This window comes from Pelodiscus sinensis, chromosome 4 (assembly GCF_049634645.1).
Source record: "Pelodiscus sinensis isolate JC-2024 chromosome 4, ASM4963464v1, whole genome shotgun sequence".
NCBI lineage: Eukaryota > Metazoa > Chordata > Testudines > Trionychidae > Pelodiscus > Pelodiscus sinensis.
Window position 1 is genome coordinate 29,235,999 of NC_134714.1, and position 17,676 is coordinate 29,253,674.

Here is a 17,676-nt window from a genome sequence, read left to right on the forward strand (position 1 = left end):
CAGCCTCTTTCAGCGTTCCCCTAGCAACCCTGGGCCGCGTTCTAAAAGAGAACGCAGGAAGTGGATCAGGGCCTCAATGCTGGGAGAGTGTCTAAAGCGGAGAGTGGCTTGCTGGGCTTTGCTTGCCCAGGAAATAACTTCTCTGCACAGCTATGCACAGCAATCCCATAGCATAGCTATGCACACCCTGTTTTTAATGCAATTGGGAAAGGAAATCAGCCTACGCCCCCATACCTGCCATAAAAGAGACCCTAGTCCAGATGCACTGAACTAAAGGAAAAATAAAAGCAAATCCGGAGTTATTTAAAAGATACACGCATTAAAATACAAGTTTGGGGTGACATTTGGTCTTTTGCAATCCAGTTTGGCTTACCTAATTCTGTTCTTTTCCCCACAGTTCCCAGTCTCTTTGTAGCATAACCTCCTTTAAATTTTGCCAACCCTCTAATAAACTGATACTGGTCTAAGGGACTTGGGAACTTATGTTCTCTTTTCACACATCAGAAAGCTTGGGAGCCACCCTCCTTCCTGCCCCCACACACTGGTACTCCCATGTAGGGATAAGGAGGATCAGTTGTCATGGTTTTCTGGGGGGGGGGGGAGAAGGGGAGTCATCTTTCTGAGATGCTTAATCTGGATAGCAATTTCTTGTCGTGAATACACCTGTCCAATTCATACTAGATTGTGACTCCCCCAACTCATGCCATCAAAACCACACAACAACCCTAAGATTATACCTTTTGCACTGCACACTGTCACTCATTGTTGAAATCAATACATCAACCTCTGTGATTAAAGGTTTCTAGTTAAAAGACAACTTTCATTGTGTTTCTATTGATCCACTATGCCAGTGGTGTTCAATCTTTCTCTTGTGACCCAGTTGAAGAAAATTGTTGATGCTTGGGACCCAGCATAATTTCACTAGAGTGTGGGTTCCAAGTTGGGGCTGAGGATGAGAACTTTGGAGTGTAGAAGGAGGCGCCGGCTTTTAGGGTGTCAGGGCTGTGGCAGGAGGGGCTTACTTAGAGCAGCTCCCAGTCAGCAGTGGTGCTAAAGCTGGCTTCCTGCCTCTCCTGGTACCATAGACTATGCTGTGCAGTAGAAGCAGCCAGAAGCAGGTTCCCAGCTGGGGCTCAGGGCAGGGGCAATGTGTGGAGACGTGGGTGCTCTCCTCCCCCCCCACCCCTGCCCCCCTGCGAGCCAGGCTTGTCGTCAGCTGCTGCTGGGGCACAGCACAGTCTGTGGTGCCAAGAGAGGCAGGTAGCCTGCCTTAGCACCTCCCACCCCCCAGTATCCTCATCACCCTGCAGCAATGAGACCTAGTGCCTGACATTCCAGGACCCAATCCTGGGTCACGACCTGTAGTTTAAAAACCACTGCTCTATGCACTTGGTAGACCAAAATTCAGCTACTGTAGTGCAACCCCACTAACTTCACAGGAGCTGCATTAATGTAACTGAAAGCAAAATTTGGTCCTACTGTTCTGTAACATGGAGTGAAACCCAGCAGTGAAGGCTGATCTTATTACTGACTCCAAGCATGTGGGATGGGGTAAGGTTACAATGCTCCAATCACATGACTCGGTTCAGTGTCCTCCAAAGGAGGAGGTGGTGTCTGTTACATCTTTGTTTGCTTGGTTTCTCTTTTAAATCAAAGCAAACAGACATGATTATGAAATGCTTTAGCCCACCTAAACACTGAGCTAATAACCACAGATATGTTTTTTCCCTGATTTTAAATATATAGGCATTTTCTTTTTATAACATAAGAGTTTAGGTTCTGATTATATTCTGCCAAATTAAAAATGTGAATAAGGAGGTGCTGCTGTAATATTAGTGGGTCACTGTCTAGGCTGCCTCATTGAGATATTGTTAGCGTGTCCATCATAGCCTCTGTCTGCAGGAACTGGAGGTTTTTAGGAAGGTTTCTGATTGTAAAACATAGGCACACATTTACTCTATAGTCTGAAACAAAGTATTCAGTGTTTTACTTCCAAATCATTTTATATTTTATGCAATGTGTGTGAAATGTGTAGGGGTGCATCTATACTGCACCCTTACCTCAAAATAAGCTAGGCAATCTGTACTACACAAATTGCCTATCTTATTTTGAGTTAATTTTAAAATAGCTTATTTCATAATTAATTTTGAAATAAACCGCTATTCTGAAATGTCCCTTAATCCTCATGGAATGAGGTATAGTGGGACGTCAGAATAGCAAGCCCGTTATATTTTGAAATAATGGGCTTGCTTAAAAAAATGCAGAATAGCTATTCCAGGATACTGCAACTATCCCAAAATAGCACCACTGTCCTACCCTAGGTAAACTGGCTTAATACATGTGATCATGTCTCCCTCTACTGGTTGGCTATAGCAATTACAACATTCTGCTGCTTCACAGCTTCAGGATTCAGCAATTCCGGAAGAACTGATTTGTGATTTTTGTTGCTAATCATCCATGGTTCAGTCCCTGTTAGTGATCATGAGATGAATAAATACCATCCTATTGCAGTACAGGCAGTCCCCGAGTTACGCGGATCCGACTTATGTCGGATCCGCAGTTACGAACGGGGCCCTTCCTCTCCCTGGTCTCCAGCAGACCAGGGAGAGGAAGCAAAGCAGCGGAACACGCGGGCAGCGGACAGGGCTGTCCGCTGCCCACGCGCTCCGTGGCTTGGCTCTGCTTTGCCCCCCCCCGTCCCCCTGGTCTGCAGACCAGGGGGACGGGGGGGCAAAGCAGAGCCAAGCCGCGGAGCACGCGGCCAGCTGACAGCCCAGACGCGTCTGGGCTGTCCGCTGCCCACGTGTTCCGCCGCTTTGCTCCCCGTCCCCCTGGTCTGCAGACCAGGGGGACGGGGAGCAAAGCAGAGCAAAGCCACGGAGCCCGAGGGCAGCAGGACAGCCACGGCGCGTCTGGGCTGTCCCGCTGCCCCCGTGCTCCGCGGCTTTGCTCCGGACACCTGTGGTACAGCAGCTGGGGCGCTGCCAGTTGGTCCCGTAGCGCCGCTCTGGGCGCTACTGGACCAACCGGGCAGCACCCCAGCTGCTCTGCCCCAGTCGTCCTGATTCAGCCACTGCTGGTCAGTTTCAGCAGCGGCTGAATCAGGACGCCTGGGGCAGAGCAGCTGGGGTGCTGCCCGGTTGGTCCAGTAGCGCCGAGGAGCTGCAGCGCTACTGGACCAACCCAGAAGCACCCCAGCTGCTCTGCCCCAGGCGTCCCCAAGTCAGCCGCTGCTGAAACTGACCAGCGCTGACGACAGGAAGCCCCTGCCCCGGGCTTCCTGGAATCAGCCGCTGATCAGTTTCAGCAGCAGCTGACTTGGGGATGCCTGGGGTTCTTAAGTTGAATCTGTATGTAAGTCAGAACTGGCGTCCAGATTCAGCCGCTGTTGAAACTGATCAGTTTCAGCAGCGGCTGAATCTGGACGCCAGTTCCGACTTACATACAGATTCAACTTAAGAACAAACCTACAGTCCCTATCTTGTACGTAACCCGGGGACTGCCTGTATACAGGCAAGAATGAAAATCCCAGAAGTTTACTATGGCTTAGTTATTTTTGTACCTGGTGAGAATGCATAATTAGACTATGGAAGTCATTGCTGCAGGACATCATAGAAACCAAGAATTTAGCAAGATTAAAAAAGGGACCGTACATTTAAATGAATGAGTATCCAGAAGTAAATTAAAAAAAGGTTTTAGAAAGTTTATAAACCCTCATGTTTTAGGTCCTAAGCCAATTTCTAAATATTACATTAAGGAGAAGACATTCCTGGGGCAGGCGAGCAAGTATCCCACATCTGCCTAATGGTTAATTTCTTGCACTTTCCTCTGAAGCATCTGATGTTGGCGGGTGTCAGAGGCAGGATACTGGACTATATGCATCTTGGATCAGACCTAATCTGGCAATTCCTATGCAACTGAAAAAAAATAGGTAATTAAACATGGTAAAAGTTTAATCCATGATTTACAAACATAAATCTATATTTATTAATCTAAATAATCTGGAAATTACTAAAATTTAAAAAATTTAATGTCCACAATGGACAGACTTTGTCAAAACATCTAAGAACTCTTTCTGAATGGCATTTTAATAAATTGTCTTCGTAACATCACAAACATGCACTTTGATTAATTTCAGACTAAGCCTCTCAAACTCCCATCACAATGAGATGACACGGGAAAAAAAATGTAACTCAGACAAATGGAACCCACAAATTCAACACAAACATCCTATTAAAAAAAAAACAGCCATTTTTGTAGGATTTAAGTGCTCATGAAAGGTGGAAGTCCTCTAGTATCTACAAAACAGGCACAGCATGGACAATATAAACATCCCTTCAGTGACACGGTAATGTGCTTCAGCTCTGACCTTGAAGGATTCACTCAACATATGAATCAGGCCTTTTTTCCTGAGATTGCCCAAAGGGGTCCAACGCGTGATGTTGTGATAGCAATGGATCATGATCACATCACAAAAACTATTTGGATTGAGACCTCCACATTTCTCTTGAAGGCTACTTTACAACTGTCAGATGGCAGCCACTTCTAATCATTGCTGGGCCGGATTTGGCCTGATAACCTAGAGATCCCTTGTATTCAATTTCTAATCCCTTGGAACAAAAACCTTTCCTTTTTCCACAGCAGCCATGTGGCAGTTACCAAATTCCACACACTCTGTCACTGCATTCTCTGATGTTCTTATCATATCTAATACTCTCTGCTGCTTATACCCTGAATATGTCCCACATATACACAACTGAAACCAAGTTTTCTGCAGCCATTCTTTGCTATCTGTGCTGTAGGACAGAACTGGATTTTAGTTAGTGAAGAAAAATGTATGCATCACACTCTGCAGGTGGAATGTTGGCAAGCAGAATTGATTCACTGACATTGTTTATCCCTAGTCCTGCAAAGCTGCCATGGGCTGCCTAAAAACCACAAGTGGCCAGAGGTGTCAGCTTTCTTTTAAAGAGCCCAGGGCAGATACTTAGCCAGCGTCAATCTCAATGAAACCAAGGCAATTTACACCAGCAGTGTGGTTTCTATGGTTGCCTACCCAGGGCCAGATGAAGAAGTCCTAATCTTGCTTGTTGCATGTGTTCAGTCAAGACAAAGTTCTGTCAGCAGCTCAAATGGAAACCCCCCATAGTTTATAAAATACTGAGGTATGACACAAGACAAGACATTTCAGATGAGGGTTGATAGGTCAGAGCTGGTGTATGTTCTTGTGCCTGTTTTGCTGCTGCCCATAACATAGTTGAAGAGATTTTTCCAGTTTGGTTTGGATTTTTTGCCATTTGTGCACAAATCTTCTCTATATTTGAGTTTTCACTGAAGGGCTAAGAGGACTCAAAATACACCTAAAACAACACTGGCAGCCAGTTATAAATGCATGTGGGGGGCAGATTCTATAACCGTTAGTCATATTGAGTAGTACCTTACTCCCCAGCTGTGTCTCACTGAAATTAAGGGAACCACAGTTGTAGTAAGCTGTTATTCAACATGAGATAGCCACATTCTTCCACCCTATTCATAAAATAGGGATAGAAATTAAACTAAATTAAATCAGGGCTATTTTAATTCTTTATGAATGTGTTCACACACAGATTTAATGCAGTTTAACTAAAGGGGAGAATTTGAAGTGGGTTAGTTAATTTGGATCAATTTTTCTTGATGTTCATTAATCACCAAGATAATTATTTAGAGGTGACTTCGATGGTCCCATTCTCTTTGACAAGTCCATCTCCCCTTAAAAGGGCCAGCCCTCCCATGACAATACAAATATGTTTGAAAGGATCTAACTGCTTCTAAATAAATGCCCATGGAATAATATTTAGTGTTAATGGCAAATAGAGAAAATGAATATAGGAAAGCAAAGCGGGGACACTATGTTTTCTTGATTTATTGATCAGGCCTGTCCCCTTGCGTATTTGTGTCTCATTAATGTACTGTCGGTAGACTATTGCAGTGGATAGAATCCCGGAACCTGCCAAATTACAAGGTAAGCATGCAGTTATTTTAAACCAAGTTAAACTTTACTTGTTTCATGGCACGTTGTGCAACAGACATCCACTGGTGTCAGATGGCATTCTGTCCAGACACTTATGCTAAATTTAACTCCTCTTGAGAGATACAAGGCAAACAATTTGATATGAGCCCTGCAAAACAGACCTGTTGCATTATGATTTGCATTTAGAAGATTCTTTATTAAAATTCTACAGGCTGAATTAAAAAAAAAACACTATTGAAATGATCTTTTTGCCCTGCCCCAAGTAGCCAGGCTAGTCACTTGTGTAGCTTATTTCAAAATAGCTTATTTCGAAATTGGGAGTGTCTACACAGCACTTATTTCGAAATAGAGCACTCTTCCTCCATCTTCCCTTACTCCTTGTACAATGAGGATTACAGGAGTAAGAAGTCCCCCAGCCTGACAGTATTTAAATATTATTTCAAAATAGCTGCCTGCTGTGTAAACACGGACTAAGTTATGTAGATGTACCCTAAGAGATCTCAACAAGTTAAAATTAAACAGACATTCTTTATAATTTAATAGACTGATACCCTTTGTCAGATTTTAAACCAGCCTTTGCAGATTAATAGAGAAGCACATTCCTACTATCATTATCTGTAGGTTGGCTTAAACAATTTTTTTTTTGTATAAATGTTATTACATTGTGTAGGCTATTTTCATTAGGGCTGTGACTCAAACAGTGATTTTGGCCAGTATATTCATTGTCTGTAGTAGAATGACAAAAACATTCATTGTCTGTAGTATATGACAAATATAATGGGTCTGCATCTAACCAGATCTATTTTCTTTTTTCTGAAAGGTCAAGGAAAAGCACAAACCTTTCACTAGAATTCCTGCTAAATCTCATTATAAGATATAAATGATATTTGCCCAACAAAGATTAGCAGAAAGGTGATGTTTACCCACATAATAAGAACATATCTTTGTTTACATAGTCATGGAGGTTATATTCATTGTCCAATATGATTGCATATTCACCTGTATTTTAGTCCCGTTTCATTTTAAGTCTGTGTACTTGACCTTATAGTGATATTTGCAGAGAGAGTCTGAGACTGTATTAACTGCAGATTCTCCCAAGGTTTATTGGCTGCCAGGTCCAGCCTGAGTCAGCAAGCTGCCAAAATGGTGCTGAGGAACTTATTTGTTGTTCCACTGTGTGCTAATAGGCCATTTCCAAAGAAGTTATGACTTCCTGTGGACTGTACATGAGGTGCAGAATGAAGCCCCTTGCAAAGTGGATATAGGACTCTCAACCACTATGCTGACTCACTAAGCCAATACACATTAATATAAATCAGAAGTCATTCCTCTCAAATTATAGTATATACAACGATTTCACATTGAGGTGAGCAGAAACTCAAGTCTTAAACTTTTAGTCTAAAAGTAACTTTTTTTTTAAAGAAAAAAAGCAGATTAACCAACACCAAAGCATTTGCAAATTCAAGGCAGTTTCATCAAACTGTTTCTGTTGCAAACACTTTCTGAAAAGAAATCAAAACATTTGATGTTGACATTTTTTGGAAAGAAAACATTTTTTTCATTCAAAATTACTTATTTTATATTTACAAAATGGAAATGTTTCATCTGATGTCAACCATTTTTGGACGGAAGCGGACAGGGGGCTGCAGACAGGGGAATTTAAGAGCGAGTTTGACAGAGGGCAGCCTACGCTGGTCAGGAAGACTCATAACACCTGTGCCAGCACTGCTTCTGTCTTCTCCACCTGTGCCTATAGCCAGATAGAACCCCTTAGCATGGATGCCTCTACCCAGATCCTGGTGTGGTTTTGCAAGGACTGTGGCTTGCAATTCCCACTTACTGGTATCCAGTCTGGGAGGACCATCCAATGTGAAAGGTGCCTGCTGGTGGAATCTCTCAGGCAGCAGGTGGGAGAGCTACAGGAGGAGGTGGTTAGGTTAAGGAGCATCCGAATCCAGAGCAATTCCTGGACATTGTTCATGTGGAGACAGCAGAGGTAGCTGTCCCAGTACACAGGACTGCTGACATACCACTGGTGGAGGAGGAGATGGCTCAGGGTAGACACTGGTAGCTGGTTACTTCTGGCAGCAGGCAGTACTCCACCCCTGCTCCAAACCCTTCCACCATGGTACTAGGAAACCATTATGCTCTTGATACAGGAGATAAGGAATCAACCCCTACAACAAAGGAGGAGAAGCCTCATACCCCCAAGGCTGGGAGGTCTGCTGCCACCATGGCAAATAAGAAACGTATGGTAGTGGTGGTCAGAGACTCCCTTCTGAGCGGGACGGAGGCGCCCATCTATCGCCCTGACATTTCATCTCGGGAGGTATGCTGCCTGCTGGGGGCCCGTGTCTGAGATGTTATGGAGGCATTGTCGAGGATTATCTGGCCCTCTGACTACTACCCCATGCTACTCATCCATGTGGGTAAAAATGATACTGCGAGGTGTGGCACTGAGTGGATCAAGACTGACTACAGGGCTCTGGGAATACAGATGAAGGAGTTTGGAGTGCAGGTGGTATTCTCTTCGATCCTTCCTATCGAAGGTAGGGGCCCAGGCAGAGACGGGTGCATCCTGGAGGTGAATGCCTGGCTGTGAAGATGGTGTTACCAGGAGGGCTTTGGCTTCCTCGACCATGGGATGCTATTCCAGGAAGGACTGCTAAGCAGGGATGGCATTCACATTGAGGAAGGGAAAGACCGTATTTTGGATACAGACTGGCTAACCTAGTGAGGAGGGCTTTAAACTAGGTTTGACGGGGACAGGTGACCAAAGCCCACGGGTAAGTGAAGAACATGGAGAGCTGGGAGATGGGTTGAAAATGGGAGGGAATATGGGCTATAATAGCAGAGAGAAAGGCGGGACAAGGCAGAACTGGAAGGCAAGATCAAATCAGGTATCTTAGATGCCTATATACAAATGCAAGAAGTATGGGTAATAAGAAGGAAGAACTGGAATTGCTAATAAATAATTACAACTATGACATTGCTGGCACCACAGAAACTTGGTGGGATAATACACACGATTGGAATATTGGTATAGAAGGGTACAGCTTACTCAGGAAGGACAGGCAGGGAAAAAAGGGAGGTGTTGCCTTGTATATTAAAAATGTACACACTTGGACTGAGGTGGAGATGGACATAGGAGACAGAGGTGTTGAGAGTCTTTGGGTTAGGCTAAAAGGGGGTAAAAAAAACCAAGGGTGATGTCATGCTAGAGGTCTACTACAGGCCATCTACCCAGGCAGAAGTGGTGGATGAGGCTTTTTTTAAACAACTAACAAAATCATCCGAAGTTCAGGATTTCGTGGTGATGGGGGAATTCAACTATCCAGATATATGTTGGGAAACTAACACAGTGGGGCACAGACTATCTAGTAAGTTCTTGGACTGCATTGAAGACAACTTTTTATTTCAGAAGGTTGAAAAAAGCTATTGGGGGGAAGCGGTTCTAGATTTGATATTAACAAATAGGGAGGAACTGATTGAGAATTTGAAAGTGGAAGGCAGCTTGGGTGAAGGTGATCATGAAATCACAGAGTTCATGATTCTAAGGTATGGTAGAAGGGAGAACGGCAAATTAGAGACAATGGATTTCAGGAAGGCAGATTTTGGTAAGCTCAGAGAGCTTTCTTCCATGGGAAGCAAGACTGAGGGGAAGTTGGCAGTTTTTCAAAGGGACATTATTAAGGGCTCAAAAGCAAGCTATTCTGCTGCGTAGGAAAGATAGAAAATATGGCAAAAGACCACCTTGGATCAACCAGGAGATCTTGCATAATCTAAAAATAAAAAAAGGAGTAATAAAAAATGGAAACTAGGACAAATTACAAGGCGAACAATACAGGAATGCAGAGGCAAGATGAGAATGGCAAAGGCACAAAACGAGCTCAAACTAGCTACAGGCATTAAGGGAAACAAGCAGACATTCTATAAATATACTAGAAGCAAGAGGAAGACCAAGGACAATGTAGGCCCATTGTTCAATGAGGAGGGAGAAACAATAACAGGAAATTTGGAAGTGGCAGAGATGCTTAATGACTTCTTTGTTTCGGTCTTCACCAAGAAGTCTGATGAAGGAATGACTAACAGTGAATGTTAGTGAGAAGGGGGTAGGTTTAGAAGATAAAATAAAAAAAAGAACAAGTTAAAAATCACTTAGAAAAGTTAGATGACTTCAAGTCACCAGTGCCTGATTAAATGCATCCTAGAATACTCAAGGAGCTGATAGAAGTGGTATCTGAGCCTTTAGCTATCATCTTTGGAAAATCCTGGAAGACAGGAGAGATTCCAGAAGATTGGGAAAGGGCAAATATAGTACCCATCTATAAAAAGGAAAATAAAAACAACCCAGGAAACTATAGACCAGTCAGTTTAACTTCTGAGCCAGGAAAGATAATGGAGCAAGTAATTCAGGAAATCTACAAACACTTGGAAGATACTAAGGTGATAGGGAACAGCCAGCATGGATTTGTAAAGAACAAATCATGTCAAACCAATCTGATAGCTTTCTTTGATAGGATAATGAGCCTTGTAGATAAGGGAGAAGCGGTGGACGTGGTTTACCTAGACTTTAGTAGGGCATTTGATACGGTGTCGCAAGATATTCTTATCAATAAACTAGGCATATACAACTTATTTGGGGCTACTATAAGGTGGGTGCATAACTGGCTGGATAACCATTCCCAGAGAGTAGTTATTAACGGTTCACAATCCTGCTGGAAAGGTATAACAAGTCGGGTTCTGCAGGGGTCTGTTTTGGGACTGGTTCTGTTCAATAGCTTCATCAACGATTTAGATATCAGTATAGAGAGTATGCTTATTAAGTTTGCAGATGATACCAAGCTGGGACAGGTTGCAACTGCTTTGGAGGATAGGGTCATAATTCAAAATGATCTGGACAAATTGGAGAAATGGTCGGAGATAAACAGGATGAAGTTTAATAAGGACAAATGCAAAGTGCTCCACTTAGGAAGGAACAATCAGTTTCACACATACAGAATGGGAAGTGACTGTTTAGGAAAGAGTACGGCAGAAAGGGATCTAGGGGCTATAGTGTACTACACGCTAAATATAAGTCAGTGTGACACTGTTGCAAAAAAAGCAAACATGATTCTAGGATGCATTCATAGGTGTGTTGTGAGCAAGACACAAGAAGTCATTCTTCCACTCTACTCTGTGCTGATTAGGCCTCAGTTGGACTATTCTGTCCAGTTCTGGGCACCGCATTTCAAGAAAGATGTGGAGAAATTGGAGAGGGTCCAGAGAAGAGCAACGAGAATGATTAAACGTCTAGAGTACATGACCTATGAGGGAAGACTGAAGGAATTGGGTTTGTTTAGTTTAGAAAAGAGAAGATTGAGGGGGGACATGATAGCAGTTTTCAGATATCTAAAAGGGTTCATAAGGAGGAGGGAGAAAACATGTTTATCTTGGCCCCTGAGGATAGAACAAGAAGCAATGGGCTTAAACTGCAGCAAGAGAGGTTTAGGTTGGACATTAGGAAAAAGTTCCTAACTGTCAGGGTGGTTAAACACTGGAATAAATTGCCCAGGGAGGTTGTGGAATCTCCATTTGTGGAGATATTTAAGAGTAGGTTAGATAAATTTCTATCAGGGATGGTCTAGAGAGTACTGGGTCCTGCCATGAGGGCAAGGGACTGGACTTGATGACCTCTCAAGGTCCCTTCCAGTTCTAATATTCTATGATTTCTTGCTACATTTAAAACATTTCATTCAACCAGAAATGAATATTTTTTTAAAAAATTGCCACTGAACTGAAAAATCACCAGCTCTAATTCTGAGCTGACTAGAGGAATTGGTGGGGCTGGAAGGATTGAATGACTTTGCAGCACTTGGGTCTTACATAGCAGAGCCACGAAGAAATAATATATGCTTTAGACATCATATCTTAGTGATTACTCATACCTTGGCATATTTAATATCACACATCTTTTTTTATTAGAAGTGTCATAGAGTTTAAGGTCAGAAAGGGAACTCCAGATCAGTTAGTCTGACCTTCTGTATATCTCAGCTAAAATAAGACAACAAGCAGCCTCACACGTAAGGGTATATCTAGACTATATGGCTCTGTCGACAGAGCCATGTAAAGTAGTTTACCCAACATAGTCAATGAAGCAGGGGTTTAAATAATCCCCGCTTCATTAAAATAAAAATGGCCACCATGCAGTGCTGACAATCAGCTGATCCAGCACAGCGTGGGAGTCTAGACACGGATCAGTTGACAAGGGAAGCCTTTGTCGACTGCTCCTGTAAACCTTGTTTCATGAGGCATAAGAGAGCAGGCGAAAAAGGCTTCCCTTGTCGACCGATCCGTGTCTAGACTCCCGCGCTGTGCCAGATCAGCTGATTGTCGGCACAGCGCAGTGGCCATTTTATTTTAACGATGCGGGGATTATTTAAATTCCTGCTTCATTGACTATGTCGGGTAAACTAGTTTACATGGCTCTGTCAACAGACCCATGTAGTCTAGACATACTCTAAGTGCTGCTGTCTCACTGTCACCATCACATAAGCATGGCTAAAGCAATCACTTCTCAGTCCACCCCTGTGATAGGAGAAGGTGGCTTCAATTTCTTTCCTACTGAAATTCTTGTCCCCTTGTTAATTTGATGGAATTTTAATAGCAGCATATGTGTGTAGAAAGAAGAATGGTTTGTTGTACAGCTCCTGAGTTGTGTTCCTAGCTCTAACATGTCTACACTATAGAGTTATTTTGAAATAATTACCCTTATTTTGAAACAAGATGAGCATCCACACAGAATTTCAAAATAATGGATTTGCTTTAGCGAAATAACACCTATATCCAAACTGATATTTTGAAATAGCTGCTGTATTTCAAAATAACTACTCCCTAGAGTCATTCCAAGTAATTATTCCCTAGTGCTTCCGGGGTCTAAGTCAAGGTAGCACTTCCTCATTAAGAGTACATCTACACAGCAATGCTATTTCGGGATACCCTTGGTATCCCAAAATGGCTATTCCACATCTTTTAAACAAGCCCATTATTTTGAAATAATTCTGTCATCCCTGTAAACCTCGTTCCATGAATATTAAAGGATGTTTTGGAATAGTGCTCTATTTCAAAATTTGGTGCTGTATAGACAGCACCAAATTTCAAAATAAGCTATTTTGAAATATGCTTGAAATAAGCTACGCAATTTGCGTAGCTCAAATTGTGTAGCTTATTTGGAGCTACCGGTGCAGTGTAGATGCATCCTAAGGGAGCCTGCCTCAGACTAATTTTGAGGGTTCACTGTAGTGTGGATGCACTATTTTGAAATAGTTATTTTGGGAGTTATTTTGAAATAATCTTGTAGTATAGACATAGCCACAGTGATGCCTTGTATAGCTCCTGCCCTTCACCCTTCTGCCTTCTCTACCCCCAGCTGCCATGATGGGTTAATGGTCTCCTTCCCTGGAGACCATATAAAGTCAGGAGTGGAATGCCACTCCCCACTGACATCTGTGGAAGTTGTGACATTAACATCCAGGTGGGCAGGAATTGCACCAAATTTTGATAAAGATGACTGTGAACTACGACATCCATGATGAATTTTAATTGAAAATTGAGCAAAAGCTTAGAAAAGCTCTGTGTTGCCTGTGAACAGAGTCACATGCTAGGTAACCAGAATATCACTGTGGACTATGGTAGAGATGCTAACATGGCAAATGCTCTGCTTTAATGTGCTGTAAGAAATTCAGGTCAAGCAGAAAACCCAATTAAACAGCTGCCCTGCAAATGCATAATGTAAGAGGTCCAGTTAGCTGAATCTTCTTGCAGCCATATTCCCTATTTCTTTTTAACACCCACTTTCTGCAAATGATAGAGAACTACCAGATCTGAATGGCCAGCTGAAATGAAGTGATTAGGTTACCTATTGGAATCAGTGTCCATTAGGCACAGTTAATCTGTTGCATCTATTCAATACATTTTTGCTTTCTTGATGGTATCTGAACCCATCTGATTCAAGTTCTTGAGAGTAGAAGAATTTAGGCATCATTAATACCAGTGCACTACTGAAAGGGAAGAGTACATGATATGTTTGTATTCATTTGCACATGCTGGTTTCTAATAATGAGAAAGCAAAAATATTTCTATTTGTTGACTTTACAAATAGAATCAGTTGAAAAATATGTTTTCTAGTCTCCTTGGGTTACATGCATGAATTTAGTTTCTGCACTTGTTTTATAGCTTTGTCCACACTAGTGGATATGGGTAACAAAGAAGGCCCAAAGAAACTAAAGAACTGATTCCTTAGAACAAGGGGAAGGTGAGCTTGCAAGCAAATCTAAACTTAAAAGCAAAGGTTGAAGCTGTATTTAGAAGCTATGGGCACATCTACGTGGCAGGGCTAAAGCTAAAATAAGCTATGCAATGTCAGCTACGTCAATTGCATAGCTTAAGTCGAAATAGCTTATTTTAGCTTTTGGCACTGTCTATACAACAGGAAGTTCAAAGAAGAACACTCTTCCTCTGACTTCCCTTACTCCTCATAAAATGAGGGTTACAAGAGTCAGAGTGAGAAGCCCTCCAGGTCAACATTATTTTGACATTATGTAGAAATAACTGCTTGTATTGCAGATGCAGACTGTGTGATTTTGGAATAACATCAGTTATTCCAAAATAACACTGCTGTGCAGATGTACCCTACTGCTGGCTACTTTTGGAGAAGTAAGAAAAGGAAACTGTTTTCATTTAGCACATTTTCCCAGGGTCTTCTCTTTTTTTCCTCAAACTCCGCTTCCCCTCTATGCACTGTATTCATGAGACCTTAATCCACTTCTGTGTTTTTCTATGTATAGTGAAACAAATCAATATTAATGTGCAACACCCTGTCTGAAAGCAGTCCAGAAAAGGATATGGCTTTATGTATTTATTTTTGCTGGTGACATTTTGTAATCTTTTGGAAGGATCTTGAAAATAAGCATTAAAAAGTTGCACAACTGGATGTGTCTTTGGGGAAAAATATTAATGAATCTTCTACAGTTGTGATTATTACTATGCTTTGAATGTGTTGACAGGCCTATAGTTTTTATTGAAAAATATATAAAGTGTATCTATGTACATTAGTACTTCATCCAAGGAAACAAAAATAGTCATATTGGGTTCACATCAATAAGATCTCAGAACTGAGTCCTAGACACTCCTGTGAGATAAGTAGGAGCCACTATTTGCATTTTGCAAATGGGGAAACTGAGGCACAGAGTGCTTGCAGAAGGCTTCAGTGATCTGGGAATAGAACCCAGTTCTCATGATGCCCAGTCCTGATCTTTAATTATAAAATCATTCTTCATTATAGGAAAATACTCAGGAACTATCATCCCAGATAAAACCCTGCCTTCAGCTGTACTGGAGGGATTTAAGGAAAGCAAAAGACCTTCATACAACTGTGAATATCTGCCCAGGCTGCCAGGTTCTTTCATTTATTAATATATACCCAGGATGTGAAAGGAAGACTCCTATTTTGTTTACATCAGGGCTGGGCAAAATACGGCCCAGGGGCTGGATCCAGCCCACTAATCCACTGGATGTGGCCCCACAAGCCACCCTGCTGGAACCCTCAGGCACACAGTTGCTGTAATTTAAAGCACAGTCTGTATGGCTCTCTGTTATGCAGGGAAGGGTAGGCTTCCTGTGATCTCTCAGCCCCCAGCCCAATACTCAGCTCCTATAGGCTGGAAACAGCCGGCCAATAGGAATTGACCCCAGCCAATCTCTCAGCTCCTATTGGCTGGAAACAACCAGCCAATGGGAACTGAAACATTGGCCTGGGGGGTCAGCACAAGCCTCTTTCCCTTCCCAGAGCTGAGAGCCAAGTGGAGGGAACAAACCTTCTGTTCAAAGTGATCTGGGGCTGCAGCAGGAAGGGAGCCCAGTCTGCCTTGGGGGGTGCTGCAAGGCTGCTGGCTTAGGTAAGTGCCTCCCAGCCAGAGCCTACCTCTGGCACCCCAGCCCCTCCTGCCCCCCAACTCCCTCCACCAGGTCACCATCCAAGCCTTCTGCACTTCCCTGCCCCAGGTCAGAACTCCCTCCCAGACTCTGTATCTTTGGGAAAGGTCACTGCTGTCAAAGTGCAGCAAAATTACATTGCTCAAAATATAGAGGTCAAAGGGGCCTAGCAGGAAGGCCCAAATGCTACATTTTAAACCCCCCTCCAGGTGAATACATTTTTACAAACCTTTAGACACATTTTCAAAGCCATTGTTCCTACCACTGTTCTGCAAGGGAGTTCTGAGACAGTTCTAACAGCTGATTTGCCCCCCCCTTAGGCAATGGAGCTTTGAGTCCCATTGTCCTGTCCCTCATGAACTCACCATTTGCCTACAAGTGCCTGAGATTATATGGACCAAAGGTAATGGCAGTCCACAACCAATGGTTGGGAGGCCCTGTACCTCTGCTTCCCTTGTGGGTCATCCTTCTTGCATTCCAGGGCAGCACAACTCTGATGGTGTATGAAACAAGTCCTACCCTGCCTTGCCCCACCCCACTTCCTTCCCTTCCTCCCAGCCTTCTCACTGCATCACCCCTCACAGACCCCAGAAACCACAGTGCAGACTCCACAAGGTGCACGAGGCAAGCCACAGAGGCAATGCTGCCCTGTTTCTGCAGGTAGACAACACTGGCACATAAAAGGTCCTTTCCTCATGTGCATCTTGGAACCACAATCTGGCCTTCATACCATTGTCTAATGAAATGCTCAATCTTGCAAGGTATGGAGCTCTCTGACCCCAACTCAGCCAAGCACTTAGGCATAAGCTTGAATTAGTGCAGGGATGGTTTCATTGAACTCAGTGGGACTCAGCCAAGTGGATCTGATGGCAGTGTTAGAGCCCAAGAAACTAGCAGCAGGGCAGTATTGTGGGGGGGGGGGAGGAGGGAAGGGAAGGAGGAAAAGGCTCGACATGTTAAATGAACAGTGGTTAAAAATAGCTCAGAGACGGTTATGTTTACATGCAGAGAAGGGGTAACTGAGATGATTTTCAAAGGTGTACAAGATTCTCAATCTAGGGGTCACTGCAGCAATTGCTCCTTTGGCTACCACCCAAAGTGGTGGAATACCTTAAATGTGGATTGAAAAAAAGAATGGCAGGGACATTACACTGTCGTGAAGGACAGACATTCACCAGGCAGTTTAGAAGGAGGATGCATGATGTAATGGCCATCTATGTCACACCTGAGCAAATTGGTCATGGAGGAGTGACTCTGATGCAGAAGGGGTCTAAAAGAAGAGCAGAAAGACTGGATGGAGGAAGCAGTATTAATCTGGTGGATCTCTCTCAGGCCACCTTGCTGAGCACTGGTGTGATGGGTAGTTGTGCTCTGGCATCAGACTGAGGTGCGACAAAGTTCTCTCAAATGGAGAAGAGAGGCATCCACCATGAGCTTGCCCTCCATTTAACCAGTGAAACCAACCTGGTAAGTTCAGGGAGAAGGAGTGTTGGTATCAGCTGATTTCATATCACACCTCTTCTCCACTGTTCATTGCAACTGGGCATCTTCTGGACAAATGATTAGTTACCCTCCTTCGCTCAAGCAAGTGGTTGTTTTCTTCTTCCAGCAAACCTACAGATGTTCATTCATTTATACATGTTATTGCATGATCCACTGTGCTAAAGCAGCTCTTTTTAACCCAGGGAGGAATT